Raw genomic sequence first — 12363 nt, 5'->3', positions numbered from 1 at the left:
TGGCTACAAAACACTGTTTTTCAACATAATATCTGTTTAGCGCGACAGCCTATGCCATTACCGGGATGGCCTGTACACCCACATGGTACCACTGTACTGGTCAACGTCGAAGCCAACCTCTTGCTGCATCAGTATTCCCATAATTCACGTACTGCTTATCGCCGCGTGCATCCTTCATTGGGCCAGACAGAGAATTCAGAAGGTGAGACATCCGGGCTGTTCGCAAAAATGTGTGAGATCTTGCGTTGTCAGGAAGAAGGAGAAGTTCGTTTCCATTTTTGTGGGGCGAACACGCTGAAGTTGTATTTTGAATTTCCTGAGCATAGCACAATACACTTCTGAGCTGATCGTGGCAACATGAGGGAGGTCATCAAACAGAAGAACCCCTTCAGAATTTGCTAATAAAATCTATTTACGTGAGCCGGACATATTCTAAAAATTCGTATTTAGGACATGTCCAGCTTACGTAAAAAGATTTGCTACTGTTTACTATGTTGTATTTTGTTGTGACAAACTTTTTTAACGTGCGGTTTTTTATCCACATGGCAACAATGCTTGAGGCCCAATTTAAAATGAACATGTTTCATAACAAAAAGGTTTTTTAAGGGCTGAAGATGTCAAAGTCTGCCGAAAACCGTTATTTTTAATAAATAAATATTTATGCGTCTTGGCATTAGAAAGTTTTTGGCTAATTAAACAGATCGCGCGTTTCGTCTGCTCAAAATGAGGAAGTTCAACCTCTGCAGCCTCCCAGAAGACCCTTTTCATGTCCCACAGCAAATTCCGCACTTTTACAGCTGAAACTGGCTAAGAAAAAAATATGTTGCATTTCTTATTGAACGCCCCTCGTGTAGTCCTAGAAATTTGTTACCCGATTTACGTCTATGGCCGGAAACACGACTCAGTGGTAAAACCGAAACTCGTAATCAGTTAATTAATTCTAAATTGTTGTCTTGTTATTGTTACCAGGCAGGATTAGCGCCATACATGGACAATCTGTTAATCAGGTGCTAGTATACCAGAATGAAATTTCACTCTGCAGCGGAGTGTGCGCTGATGCTAAACTTTCTGGCAGATTAAAACTGTGTGTCGGACCGAGATTCGAGCCCGGGATTTTTTCCTTCCGTGGGCAAGTGCTCTGCCGACATTTGTATCTCATTTTGTTCGTTATTGTTCGTTCTATTCGTTCGGGGCGGACGTCCCACGACGCTTGTTCAAGTTCATCGTTGATCCATTAACTCAGTTTTTTATTACAGAGGGCAGCTAACCCTCTGACCGAACACGCTGAGCTACCATGCCGGCATGTTACCAGTCAGGATAACACAAACACCCAGTCCCCGGACAGAGAAAAACCTCCACCCCGACCGGGAAACGAATCCGGGACCCCTGATCGAGAGACAGCAACGCTAGCCCCTAGACCACGAGCTGCGGACAACTGAGTTACCCAAACCTATTCAGTAGCGAATGTATGAATTGTGACGGTGCAGTTAAAAATCCGACATTCTTGAAGAGGTCTGCATATGATGAACGCGGGTGAACATCACGTATTATTCTCACTGCTCACTTTTGTGCAATCAATACTTTTTTCCTAAATGATGAGTTAGCCCAGAAAATTATTCCAAACGCCACTCCATGCAAACACATAAATCATGCCAGGAGTTTAATTCATTTGTTTCTAAGATTAGCAATTATACAAAGAGCAAAAGTAGCTGAACTTGTTTGAGAAGCTCAATAACTTGCTGCTTCTAGTTCAAGGTTTCATCAGTATGTATACCCAGAAAATTGGAGCATTATACTCTATTTACTGACTCTTGTTCGTGTCCTGCATCAGTTGTTGGTATGGCTTTATTTGTTATTCAGAACTGAGCACAGCGATTTCTCAAAATTAAGAGTGTGTCCATTTTCAATGAACCACTCGATAAATCTTCGAATACATGCTTTCTCTCTAATGAAATTCATTATAACTCTAGTATCACTTGCAAAATTTACCAGTTCTGCTTGTTGAATGTTAAGTGGGAAGTTATTCACATATATAAGGAATAGCAATGGACCCAAAATTGAGCCCTGTGGACTACCTATGTCATTTCTCCCTTTCCAAAATCGTTTGAATTATTCAGCACATCATTCTGAATTCCACTTGTTAAGTGTCCTTCAAACAAGTTGTGTGGTAACCCATCCAAAATGTTTTTGTAAGAGTGTAACCCTTTATGCACTATCAAACGCTGTGGAATAATCACAAAAATACCAGCTGGGGATGTTTTGTTATTTAATACTTCTTATATTTGGTGCGCCCATCGTCTAGGGGTAGCGTCTTTCACTATAAATGAAACGTCCTCAGTCTCAGGTTCGAACCTCGCCACTGCTTAAAATTGGAATAAAAGTCATCATCAATGGCAACCGAGGCTTTCCGGGCATAGGAAGTCACCTTCGTTATGCCTGTTTTCTTGTCAAAGAAGACGGAGGAGCGGACAGAGATTCAGGACACTCTCTTCCCTTTGAGATAGAAAACTGCGCCTAAAAGGCGGAAGAAATAGTAACTATCAACTGCCTGAGGTCGTAAAGCCACTGGAAACCACTGCATTAAAGACACTTAATATGTGCCTATAGGACATGTGGTACGTAATTAAAGAAGAGTCGTAATAATCTCTCCAATGGCAAAAGATTTCGGACTAGTCCCCATTCGGATCTCCGAGAGGAGGACTCCAAGGGGCAGGTGACCAAGAGAAAAATAACCAACGAAAGGATAACGTCCTACCAGTCGGGGAGTTGAATGTCTGGCAAGAAAATCTGAAAAGTGGAATGATAAGGCTCAGTGTATATGTAGCTTGGGTCAGTGAAGTGAAAATAAGACAAGGAACTGTGGTCAAACGAGTATGGGATTATATCAGTACTTTAGTAAGACTTTTCTTTTGTACACCTTTAATTTAATGTCATTCCTTAAGGTTGTATTTATGGTCCCACATAAGAGCTGCAATTTATTGATGTTATTCTGTACATCATTCTCGTTGATTTCGCACCCTGAAAATAACTGAGAACTTGTTCCAGTGTCTTATTTTTCACTAACTATTTTTGATCAAACTGAGTGTTTTTCATAATGGTCCTGAAAATCAGTTTTAATGATGGATATTTTTGGATTGCAACGTTGTCTTCCTAATACACACAATCTGTGCACCGAATGTTTTAAGCCTGATTCCCTTGCAGCATTAAGGCCATATCATCTATATGTAATCAGCTTTCAGATGACAGTTATTTCTCAGTTGTATACCTCCATGTACATCGTCGTTCTTCCATTTTCTTATGAAATCCTCAAAGTCGATGTAAAAGAGTGTCAGCGACAAGCTACATCCTAGTATGACGACTGACTACAATTAATTAGAGACGAAATTATCCCTTCTGACGTCATGATGGTTGATAGATAGTGATGCTGGGGTGATAATATCTGTGTGTAGTGATGGTCATGTTTGACCGAAATTGGTAGCAAAATAAAGTGACTCCCTTTAGCAGATAGTGTTTTCAACACGATTCTGTTTCAACACTAGATTCTTAGAATCGTTTCCCTTTGTAATGCCACTTCCTCGGACGAGAAATGAAAATCAAAAATTAGCTCCAAAATTCCTAAAGGTTTCCCCAAAACGAGTTCCAAATTCCATGAAAAATGAACAAAAAAACAAATTTCCAGTGAACACTCTTATTTGGATATTAACCAGTAACTGAATCAGGAATCTAATACTTAGTAATTTACTAATATACGAAAGAAAGATAGGATTCTAGTAAAATCAAACTCAAAATCAAAATCACAGTAAATCACAAAATCATTATAATTAAAATTCGCAAAGTAGAACCAACGTTCCCAAAGAATACTCCGTGTGAGTACTCTTTGAGATTCGTGAGTAATGACTAAGTATAATTCAATCCATTGTCACTACGTTACGAGAGTTAGCCATAGCAGGTCATACTTTTGAATGCTCGTATGTGTAGGCGCAATTAGGTTGTTTTTCAGAATTGATTATTGCGATCTACTATGACGCAGTGAAACGATACTTTGACTTCAAATATTACGTTATTTAGAATTCAGATAGAGGTCTTGCATATATTAGACAGAAATGATTTTTAATTAGATATCCTGAAGTTAACACTATTTAGGAAGTGAACACAGATAGACAATTTCATTTGTAATAACTATTGGACTATGGAACTTAGCTATAGTTACGAAGCTTACAGTTTATAATTCCCCCCAACACATGGGAAAGCTTCTTCCTCACGGCTTTGTTAGGAAGTGACTAATATTGTGTAATAAACCAGCATATCGTGCCAATTCACGCATTTATCATTCAAGTTTTACAATATTATTTATAGAGATAACGTGCTGCGATATTATTTGACTGAAGCTCTCGGCGCTTATATAGAAACTCCTTGACGTCAGGAATTAATAACACTGTTACGACTGATTATAAGTTTCACATTACAACCATTGTATATGGAATTTGGTGTCACTGGAACCAATTTGAACTTATCATTAATATTTAAACAGCAACTGATAAACCATCGATTATAAACGATTTAATTACGACATTTGGTGAAGTAAATATCTCGCACAAGTCGCGAGTTCGGTTCATCAACATTCTTTTTGTAACGTCGATACCAATACAAAAGAAATAACAATCTCATTGCTCTACCGCTGAGGGTTAGCCAAGACCGAAGATCCGAAAGGACGGGACACCTTACAGGAGAAACGCGCGATACAGAAGCTAACTGACTCTGGAACTGTCTCTCTTCTGAGAAAAGCTCGTGATACGAGAACGTGGCTGACCTTGCGTGGGCTGTGGCGTGTTACAGCGACGAGCTGGAGAGGCGCTCCACAGCTTACGCAGCAAATTATTGTGATAAAGCGTAAGTCGGGCGCGCCCGTCCAGCGGGATTACGCCGGTGGGCGCCGGGGCGCTGACGCGGCGGGTCGTAAGTCGCAGGCGAGCCCGGAGTGTCCAGAAAGGCGCGCGTCTGCGGACCCATCACCCCCGCCGCTGTCCGCGCAGCCAGCTCAGCAGGCCTGTCGCTGACAGCTGACGGGCGCGCGGCTGACTCGGCACGCGTCGTGTCGCTGACACGTGGACACCCGCTGCGTCAGCCCTGCCGAGTGCAGCCTGGCCGCGCGGCTCATTAAAACGGACGCCAGCCATAGCCCAGGGGTGTCTCTCCCACCCCGTCACCCCTCGTTGCTCCCGTGGTGGCAAAACTCCACTCGTTGGGTGGCAGTCGCTTCATTCCGAGAAGGTAGAAACTTGCTCCAGGTGTCGTGTCCAACGACTCTACAAAAGAAATGTAGGATTCCTATTCTGTAACTACAGTCTCCAAACTACTCAAGAGCTAATCAGGTTTGGACTGGAATCGGGGACGGGAGTGGTATTTGGCGGAGGGAGGGTAGGGGGTGAGGAGGGGACTAGATCGAGCGCTTATTAGTTTCGAGAAAGGGGAAGAAGTGGAGAAGACGGAGCAGTATTCCGTGAAAACTGGAAGCCAACACTTTATCCATTTCTTTCTTAAATCATCAGTCTTCCGACTGGTATGATGCGGCCAGTAACAAGTGCCTCTCCTGTGCTAATCTCTTCGTCTCGGAGTAGCACTTGCACCCTACAACCTTATTCATTGGATGTATTCCAAACTCTGTCTTCCTCTACAGATGTGGTTCATCTGTAAAGGAGACCGCTTATAAAACACTAATACGACCTATTCTTGAGTACTGCTCGAGCGTTTGGGATCCCTATCAGGCCGGATTGACGGAGGACTTAGAAGCAATTCAGAGGCGGGCTGCTAGATTTGTTACTGGTGGGTTTGATCATCACGCGAGTGTTACGGAAATGCTTCTGGAAGTCGGGTGGGAGTCTCTGGAGGAAAGGAGGGTTCTTTTCGTGATTCGCTACTGAGGAAATTTAGAGAACCAACATTTGAGGCTGACTGCAGTACAATTTTACTGACGCCAATTTATATTTCGCGGAAAGACCACAAAGATAAGAGAGATTAGGGCTCGTACAGAGGCACATAGGCAGTAATTTTTTCCCTCGTTCTGTTTGGGAGTGGAACAGGGAGATAAGATGCTAGTTGTGGTACGATGTACCCTCCGCCACGCACCGTATGGTGGATTGCGGAGTATGTATGTAGATGCAGATGTAGTTTTTTTCCCTGTAGAGATCACTATAGCACCACCGAAGTTATTCTTTGACGTGTTAACAGTTCTCCTATTGTAACGTTCTTTTAATAATTTCTTTTGGAATACACCTAATGATTGACTGAACTGGGCACGTACAAAAAACTGGAGTTATCGTGTAGCGTGTTGTAACTGCAAGTGGTGTGTTTACTCTATTTTACTGTTCGCAAAAACTTTATAGTAAATGATTGGGCAATGCAACTCACAATACCAATAAAGATGTACAGTCATTGCACACTACTCAGCCCCTTAGGTACCGAATCCTCTGGCACTGTTCAGAACTGATAACTTGGATCCCTGTGCACGTAACAATCAAATAAAACGGTCTTACCTCTAAAGCAGCAATGATGGATCGCGATATGTTCTGGTCTCTAATGATGTAGAAAAAAATATACTCCCTACAAGCTCAGCGGTGCGCAGTGCTGGCCGTAATACTTGGAAATGTACATGAAATTGTTTTGGCTGATAAATGGAAAACATTTAAGGAAAATTCAATGTGTTTGAAAAACATGACCTTAACAGGGAGGCGGTAATGATTTGAGTGAGTTACTAACACTGAGACTTTCAATAGTGAAATTGTACTGGAAGTTAAGTTTGGCTTTTCAAAACATCATACAGTGAAATTAGGTTACTCAGAAAAATTACATGATTTTTTGCTAGTTGAATCACAAACAATGAGATTTATACAGCAAGTATTATCTAACCTCACTAAAAAAGCATAAAGACAAATCATCAAATTACGTATACTAGCTTATACATCAAATCTGTTTACGTACATTCTGGGATGACAGAACAGAGAACTCACGGCTATCAATTATCAGCCAATTTATATACACTAACGCACTGGCAAAACGAAAGTCATAAAAATTTAACTTCTTTACCTTTCTTGCAAGAAGACTTCTGCTTCCACGTTTACATTTCCAATAATATATTGAAACGTCCCCTTTTTGAAGAATTATACAAGACTGTGCTTAACCTGACACACAATATTTTTAGCGCAACGCAATCTGACTTTCAAAAATCCCTACAAAAAAGTGGCCCTGACTAACATTAACCTATGCGTTTCACAAATCGCTTACCTCACAAAAATCTTGGTTACCCGAACTACTGCAATACAGCAAGCGCCACTACTGCCAGCTAAATAAAAGATTCAAACTATGGAAGGCGCTAACTATTGATAGGCATAGTTAGTAAATGAAAGATTTTAATAGAGAACAAACAATGTATTTACCTTAATAATCATAATATATATAGCAGTTCATAACAAATTACAAAACTCCGCCATCTCTCTCCCCACATCCACCACTGCTGGCGGCTCACCTCCACCTGCACAACGCTATGCGCTGTTCACATCCAGCTGCCGCTGCCCAACACTACAATGGCAGACAACAATGCAAACTAGATGCAGACTGCACACAGCACAGCCAGTGATTTTTATACAGAAGGGGCGTTACCAATAAAAAAACCTAAACAGCCTACTTACATAGCCCCCATGCTCCCCACAAAAAATTTTACAAATTGTTTTGGGCAGTGGTCAATAATGATTTGATAAAATTTTTCATAATTACAATAACAAAGATATCAAATGCACACACTTACTGATACAATGTTGGTCAAAAGCTAAAATTTTCTCACAGTCTATAAAGACAGTCCTGATTTTCATCACAGTAAAATTACAGTGTTTTTCTTTTTTTTCAAAGTCTGAACAGTAAAAGAGGATGCACACAGAAGTAGTGGATTTCCATGCAGTCTTGAAGAAGTAGTGTCCTTCCAACGGAAAGACAGTGCTGACTCTTGACATGTAGACAAGTAATGGGCCACAACAGAGCAAACCCACAGCAGAGTCATTTGACGTTTTGAAGAATATTGGTGGGTAGGTCATCACAGAGTAGACCCACTGTAGTCCTGGTAGAGAGTATGGTATTGGTGGGCCACCAGAGGTGCAGACCCACGGCAGTCCTTGTAGAAATAATGGTATTGGTGGGTCATGAAAGGTGCAGACCCACTGCAGTCCTTGTAGAAATAATGGTACTGGTGGGTCATCAAAGGTGCAGACCCACTGTAGTCCTTGTAGAGATGGCCAGCAGCCATCTGTAGCGACTGTGCAGGTGCACAATCACCATCGAAGAGTCTTGCGGAGAATATAGCAAGTCCATAAACCACCACATGTCCACTCACAAAAAATTTGTTTGAAATGTCCTTAGAACCAGCAATGCTGTTATCCAGTCCCTTGCTGAATTATTAACACACGTGCAAACACTATCAGTCCCTAATTCTCGCATATTGTCCATATACTATGACCAACAGAAACGCGTGCAGTGAAATGAAACTTACAAGTTACTTAATATGATGAACTGGTGTCAATTACAATTTTATAACATAAGAATACAATAACAAAGGTACAAAATACATAATTAAAAACATAATAATACAGATAACATTTGTAGTAATAAAGGCTTTACAAAATAATAGAAATAAACATATACATCAGTGTTACAGGAATTATGAGATAAGTAAATACATAAAAGATCAGAATAACTTTTGAAACATCAACTTTACACGTGAGCATTAAAACAGAACAGAATTAATAATGTCTAACATCTTTACAAAGTAAATAACATATTATTAATGCAAATTATATTTGAGGATAACAGTATTCCTCATCATAGCTCATGTAGCTGAGTATGAGAAAAATTCTGCAACATAAGTCTTATTAGCTAAACACATAAAGACAGGAAAAACACAAATACACAAGGGTACACAAACATATAGCGGAATAATACCAAAGGAAAGGACAGGGTTTGTTTTACTGTACAACAATGAAAAACTACAACTACAAAGGAAATTCCCTCTATGATTACGCACTATCAATAAACAATAGCTACACTAATTACACAAACTACATGAAAAAAATCAGAAGATTCCAGTGAGGTATCCTCGGCTAAGGATCGACATATGAAACGTCCCCTTTTTGAAGAATTATACAAGACTGTGCTTAACCTGACACACAATATTTTTAGCGCAACGCAATCTGACTTTCAAAAATCCCTACAAAAAAATGGCCCTGACTAACGTTAACCTATGCGTTTCACAAATCGCTTACCTCACAAAAATCTTGGTTACTCGAACTACTGCAATACAGCAAGCGCCACTACTGCCAGCTAAATAAAAGATTCAAACTATGGAAGGCACTAACTACTGATAGGCATAGTTAGTAAATGAAAGATTTTAATAGAGAACAAACAATGTATTTACCTTAATAATCATAATATATATAGCAGTTCATGACAAATTACAAAACTCCGCCATCTCTCTCCCCACATCTACCACTGGTGGCGGCTCACCTCCAACTGCGCAACGCTACGCGCTGTTCACATCCAGCTGCCGCTGCCCAACACTACAATGGCAGACAACAATGCAAACTAGGCGCAGACTGCACACAGCACAGCCAGTGATTTTTATACAGAGGTGGCGTTACCAATAAAAAAACCTAAACAGCCTACTTACAATATATACTCATAATTCCTACATTATAATCTAACACTTAGTGGCTTTACAGACACCACAAACCCCGCCTACTGCATTCTCTTTCGCTCACTGACAGATATCCACTGCCGTGCGCCAAGCACTCTCTTACTGCAGGACTACAATCTCAGACCAGAAGCAGTATCTTTGGTTCTGCGGTCGCGCACAGTCAGCGATCCGCTTTATAGAGCCCATCAGAGACATATATCATTTGTAATATGATAGTTTCATTTTAGTTTACGTTCGTATCATTAAAATATTGGGTGCCGTATGTAAGTGTACCCCAGAAGACTACTTTCACTCTCATCCTGTCCCGTCTTCTTGTGTTTACCATACATCAGACGATCCTGCGGAGAACCGCCTCATTCCTTGACTTACCAGTACACCTAATTTATAACGTTACTCTACAACACATCTCAAATTCTTTGATTCTCTCCTGTTCTAGTTTTCCACAATGCATGTCTTTTACCGTAAAATGCTGGGCTCCAAACTTACATTCTTTGATAATAAACGACTGAACACAGTTTTGCTAACGCAGCACATTACCACCCTCCAGTTAGCTCCTTAACGCCACAGAGTTGCCGTACGGATTTTGTATATAACATTATATATTTCTGTACATGAGTTCATGTAACCACCTCATTCTTTGTCTTACCGGTACACCTAATTTATAACGTCCTTCTATACCAGATCTAAAACTCTTCGATTCTCTCCTGTTCTAGTTTTCCACAATTTATATCTTCTACCATACAATGCTGGGCTCCAAACGTACATTCTCAGAAATTTGATACTAGTAGGCTTCTGTTGGCCAGGAGTACCCTTTCTGCCAGTGTCTGCTTTTTATGTCATCCTTGCTCCGACCATCATATGTTATTTTGCTGCTTAGGTAGCTGAATTCCTTAATTTATTCTACTTTGCTATCATCAATCTTGATGTTAAGTTCCTCGCTGTTTTCATTTCTGAAACTTGTCATTACATTCGTATTTTCCATTTACTGTCAGTCCATATTCTGTCTTCATTAGACAGTTCATTACATTTTAACAGACGCTGTAATTCTTCATTTTCACTGAGGATAACAATGCCATCAGCGTATCTTACCACTGATGTGCTTTCAATTTTCATTCCACTCTTGAAGCTTTCTCTTATTTCCATCATTGTTTCGAAAGGCTACATGCCTGTCTTACATCCTTTTTTAATCTGAGCACTTCGTTCTTGGTCTTCCGCTCTTGCGTTCAGTCTTGGCTCTTTTATATTCTATATTAGCCGTCTTTCCGTAGAGCTTACCATTATTTTCTCCAGAATTTCTAAAACCTTGCACCATTTGACAGTGTAATACGTTTTTTTCCATGACGACAAATCCTACGAACTTGCCTTGATTTTTCTTCAATCTTGCTCCCATTATCAGCAACAACGTCCATACTGGCTCTCTGGTGTCTTTACCTTTCCTAAAGCCGAATTGATCGTCATCTAACACATCGTCAGTTTCTTTTTCCTGTCTTCTGTATATTACTCTTGTTAACAACTAGGTGCATGACCTGTTAAGCTGGCAGTGCCATAATTCTCTACCATGTCAGCTCTTGCAATGTTCGGAATTGTGTGAATGATGTTTTCCGAAAGTCTGATGGTATATCGGCAGTCTAATGCTTCCTACACGTGAATGGTCGTTTTTTTGCCACTTCCCCTAAGGATTTTAGAAATTTCGATGAAATGTTATCTGTCCCTTCTGCCTTACTTAATCCCAAGTCGTCCTAAGACCTTTTAAATTCTGATTCTGCTGAATCACCTGTCTCTTCTCTGGTAACCCCCATTCTTTCTTTCATCGTGTCATTATACTAGTTTTTCCCCTCATAGAGGGCTTCAATCTATTCGTTCTACCTATCTGCTCTCTCCTCTGTATTTAACCGCGGAATTCCCATTGCTCTTTTGTCGTTATCGTTGAATTTAATTTCACCAGAGATCGTTTTAACGTTTCCGTTTGTTGAATCACTCCTTCCGACAGTCTTCACATTTTTCATGCAGACATTTTGCCTCGGCTTCCCGGCATGTCTTATTCATTTCATTTCTTAGCGATTTGTATTTCGGTATCAATGAATTTCTCTGAACATTTTTGTGCTTTCTCCTTTCGTAGATCAACCGAAGTATTTCGTCGGTAACCGAAGATTCCTTCACAGATATTTTCCACCTCCTGTGACTGGCCCTCTTAGAGAAGCCCATTTCCCTTCAACTCTACTGCCTACTGAGCTACTCATAATATCAGGATCTTTAGCTTCAGAGAATTTCTGGTCAAACAGATACTGAAATTCTGTTGAAACGCCTCTTTAGCCTAGGTCCCTAACACATGCCTATGTGGTGACATTCGACTTGAAGGCAAGTGCTTCAAATCCCAGTGGTGGCAAAATTTTACACCTCATGTATTTGGGAGGATGATCCGCAAAATTCCTGACAACCAGATTTAGAGCTAATTTTGTTGATTAAATTCCTGGTCTCTCGGTTATGTCTTATGGAGTTAGATCATGACACTAGGATGCTGCATCTTCAAGGTTGGTGAATCACATTAAATTTCCAGAATTAAAATTAACGACAAAACTTTATTAACTGATGAGTGAGAAAATCAGAATCTTCTTTTATACGCGTGT

The sequence above is a fragment of the Schistocerca piceifrons genome, chromosome 7 (genome assembly GCF_021461385.2).
Source record: "Schistocerca piceifrons isolate TAMUIC-IGC-003096 chromosome 7, iqSchPice1.1, whole genome shotgun sequence".
In the NCBI taxonomy this organism is placed as follows: Eukaryota; Metazoa; Arthropoda; class Insecta; order Orthoptera; family Acrididae; genus Schistocerca; species Schistocerca piceifrons.
This window is presented reverse-complemented; position numbering follows the sequence as displayed.